A 4,581-nucleotide genomic window follows, 5' to 3' on the forward strand; every position below is an offset into this window, starting at 1 on the left:
GGAACTAAAGGTGAGAAATTGAGGGAGTCATAGAAATAAGGGGGAAAGCCAGCCACACACCTTTTAGATTACTTATGAATAAATTATGATTACAAATCATGACTATGATCATTACTATCAAAACTATGTTTAGAAATACAGCTAACGTTATATTATTTTCCTCCAACCCATTTGCATAGCAGTTATCAGACTAAAGGTACTGTATCCCTGACAGACATTTGTTGCAAAGTGCTGTAAATCTGTTGCTTTTGGACAGTGGGAGCTTGAAGGAGAGTTGCTTAAAAAGCTTGTAGGACAAGCTTTTTTTTTTTTATAGTCCAATGATTATAGTCCAACCTTTTCTTTTATAGTCCAAATGAGCAGGCAAGCAACATATGAATTTTGCAGTGCTGGAACAGTTTGCAGGGTATTCACTGTGCAGTGTGGCTAGAGTGTGTAAATGCAACATTTAGAACAGTTCATGTATGTATTACAAGTGTGTATTTGGATGTTTGGCTGTATTTTTGTCTGAAAGGTACACGCCACTGAACTGGGCATTGCGGGCCTTTTTACACCAGTGGGTGTGCATTATGGTCCGTATACATACTGGTGTGCATTGTGTATGGGTGGTGTATTGCGTTGTTGTAACACATTGCAAGCTTTACTTTTTTGTTTAACTTTTAACTCTATGAACAACAGTGTTATGATGCACTGTGGTGCATTTTTTATGCAATGCATGACTTTCCAGGCGCACAAAGCACTTTCAGTGTAATGCCGACAGACGGCTTTACACATGTATGCAACACAGCTGGGAGTCTGCTTACAGGGCCCAACTGTGGCCACAGCAGCACTAAAAGGGTTAAAGAAGTAAACCCAATCACTAAAATCTCATATGAACTTTAACATTTTAATGTTTCAATATTTTGGAATGTGCAGCTTTCTTCAAAATGATACCTGATGGCCTTGCCATGAAGGTCCTTTTTTGTGTGCAATCTACCAACCATAAGGCCCCCAGATAAACGGACCGGTGTGCAAATAACAATGTAATGTGTATGTCATTATATAAATGTACCTTCTTCAAAAGCTGTTTATTATGTTCCAATAGGCACATCAAGTTGTACAAACCCTTACAAATTCAGTTGGAATATTGTCACATGATCTATGTTGTTGTAATTAGTCTTGGGAAATGTGGATCATTTCAGCCCTAGCTGTTTAACATAAATTGCATAAATAAACTGCAGAGGAAATGTTCTGTAACATTTTATTATGGCATGTAGTGGCAGGTGGAATTTACACACAGGTGGTATGTCAAAGTTATGAAGTTTATTTTTACTGCAGTGGTACACAAATTATTTTTGCTGTTAAATGTACATTTACTTTTGAATGTCAGTGGAGTAAATTAAAGGGAAACTTCTGTGAAGATCAAAATAAGAGGAAGACATATTGTGACGACATGGTATCACCTTATTTCAGATGGGGAGTTCCAGAAGTCAATGCGTTGTTGAAAACATCAGCACCTGCATTTTCCAGCTGCTACAGTAATTAATGTGGATATGCCCACTTTTCTCTCAGGTGGCACAGTCTGCCCAAATCTGTCAAGCACCATTAGCTTTATGTTTTGCCTATAGGCTTCATTTAGCATGACTCATTATGTTATTAAACAGTCCACATTTGCAAATCCAAAACGATCTTTAAACAGTTTCATGCATAACATTTATGGAAAGCCAAGTTCTTATTGATTATTATAGGTGATAATAACCTCTATTGGTCCCCTTTCCAAGTTTGTAAATCAAATTTAAAAGAACAAGCCTACTTAAAACTGATAGATTTTTAAAATACGTCTCAAGTCTGCAATGGTGAGATTTCTCTAAAGCGCCATAAACAAGGCAAGACTGTTAGCAGATTCCCCAGTTGTTTGTTTATCCTACATTATGACAAATTTATTGGTAAAGAGTGGCTGTAAAAGCTATGCGAGAAACTAAAAAAATCCACATGAACTCTGAAAAAGATAAATGTGATATTTGGATTAATAAAACATTGCACATGTTATCATGCACATTTTGAGCAGCTCTTGGGTGAAGAAATTGGGCTTTTCCTTTTTGTGATCCTCATTGTTGCCCAGTGAGGTTGCCTGTGATAATTATGGATCAATGGTGAAGCAGGACGGATGGGCTTGATCGCTGAACCACAGGATCTGATTAAAAATTGTGTAACGGGACACTTTGAGATTTAGGGCTTTAAAAGTAATCTAAGAAATAACATTTAAATGCATGTTACACATTTTTTAGATGTGTTTTTGATGTGCAAAATAATATGAATAATTACTACCTTGTAATTCATCTGAGGTCCACAGGTGACATTAGGGGTCCTAGAGACCCCTAATGTCTCCATAAAGAGGACCTGTCAGTGTGCCTTTGCTATTATATAGGGGAATTGTTATCCCCCTATATAATAGCAATAACAATAAGTGCAAAAAAATAAATATAAATAAAAAAAATAAAATAAAAGTAACATATAAAAAGGTAAAATAAAATAAAAAACGCTTATATAATGGGAATGCACAGATTTAAAAAATCTACTAGGTACTCATACATTTCTAATAAAAATCGAGGATTTGTGTATTTTATAAAACATTTAAAACAACATTTTCTGTGTTATGTCTAAAAATATAACAATGCATTTAAAAGGATCACACTACATCAGTTCTCAGGTTATTTTGTATGGTCTATAATTCTACTGTATATTCAACATGATCTAAACCACTGTATATTGTAGATACATGTATTTTTGCCTTGGGGTATATAAATGACTGGCATGTCATTTATTGATTTTTTTTCTCTGTTTTCCTTCAGGTTGGGCACTGAATGTTTTTTTTTTTTTTAAATTGTTTTGCCTTTGTGCAATGTTGCTGAGGGGGAGTATATATTTTACAAGGATGATGCTAATGTATGCATTGATATTAGCTTGGCGTAGATGTGTAGACCTATGAGAGATTCATATTTTATCAGTAGCATCAGCTGAATTATATTGTTTGGGAGTTTATTTATATGCAAGATTGGGCTTAGTTTTTTTTCTCAACTGAGTAAACAAATGTTTGCTTTCTTTTACCACAATAATGTCCTGGACATGTATAAAGGCAAAAGGATCTCCTTATTGCAATGAGTAGATGGCAGGTCATAAATGGCTTTAGATTTTTCCTTATAAGTAATTAGCAGTGTGAGGCTCATGAGAGAAGGTGAAGGCTGTACGTGGGACATAGAGACACAAGCAAAAGAACTCCAGGTGTGTCAAGCTGGATGGAGGGCACTGCAAACGCAGTTGTGAAAGCAGGGTGCAGCATTTGTTCTAAGTTAGTCAAGAAACCCAGGTTTTGGAGGGATTAACTTTTTCATCAAGAGAGATAGTGGAGTGTATCAAACACAATGTAAAGTGCTCCCTTGGAGTTAGAGTACAAGGTAGAGTGCTAATGAATGCACACCACTGGATGTTGTAAGAAACATTACAACAGTTCAAGTCTATGTATAGCTATTATTTAATTTTTTTGAAAAGAGAAGGGAGTGGTTTATTTTTTGCTTTCTGCGTCCTGTTGGGGAGTTTTTGCCTTTACTTCCTGCCCCCCAGATAAAACAGTAAGTATGAGGAATTTCCTCTTAGACAGTTGTCACCAGAAAAGATGTCCCCATTAGAAGATTTATCTTCACTTCTTATTCTGGTGCCAACTCTAAAATTTTAGATTTCCCATCACTGTCCCATCAGGGACAATGGTCATCAGGACAAATAGACAGGGTGAAAGAGGGTAAATCTACCTAGTGGTGAGAAAGACAACAATTTGACAGGGGTTCTAATCTTTCCCTACTCTATTCAAAACTAAAAAAAAATGTTTTGACTAGACACACACTTTAAATGATTCTGTCAGTAAAAAGGGTAAGTGGAGCAACCTGTAAATATCTGGAATACCCTACTGTTAATCTGTGAATGCTATTCTGTTTATGACTCTTGCTTAACTCTCAGTCACGCTTTATAGGACTGATTGATCACCGTTACCCGTCTGTGATTCGATTGTACCCAGAGGGGAATCTTCTGTACTTCTGTGAAGTAGCTCAGGCTGTCTTTGAAGGTCTACAGTAAATATCTGCTAACGAATGTTGAAAGTCTGTTTCTGAGTGGGTGTCTTTCAGACAGAAAGGCAAGCAGGAAAGAATTAAAAAGAATATTGTAAACAGAAAACCTTTTAATGTTTGTGCATAGTTTGGTGGTAAATGCACATATGGCTTCTGTCGATTGTGTGAAACTAGGCTTACTTAAATGAAAATGACTAATATTTTGCTTCATCTTAGCTACAATTGAGTAGTAACTACTGCTGTATGATATCATGAAGGCGCTTGTGCTCAGATTTTGCATCAGGGCTCAATGACATTTAATTACACCTCTATGCTGGTCCATTGTTATGTTATATGAAATAGGTGTCCCTATTAAGTCATTACATGCTTCAACACTTCATATATCAACAACAGAATTATTTTTTTATTAAGGGCTCTACCCTGAATGGGATTCTGCAAAGGGATTTTTATTGCAAAGATAATCCTTGTTTACACGCTCCAA

Source organism: Nanorana parkeri, unplaced genomic scaffold (genome assembly GCF_000935625.1).
Source record: "Nanorana parkeri isolate BGI_ZX_2015 unplaced genomic scaffold, ASM93562v1 scaffold525, whole genome shotgun sequence".
NCBI lineage: Eukaryota > Metazoa > Chordata > Amphibia > Anura > Dicroglossidae > Nanorana > Nanorana parkeri.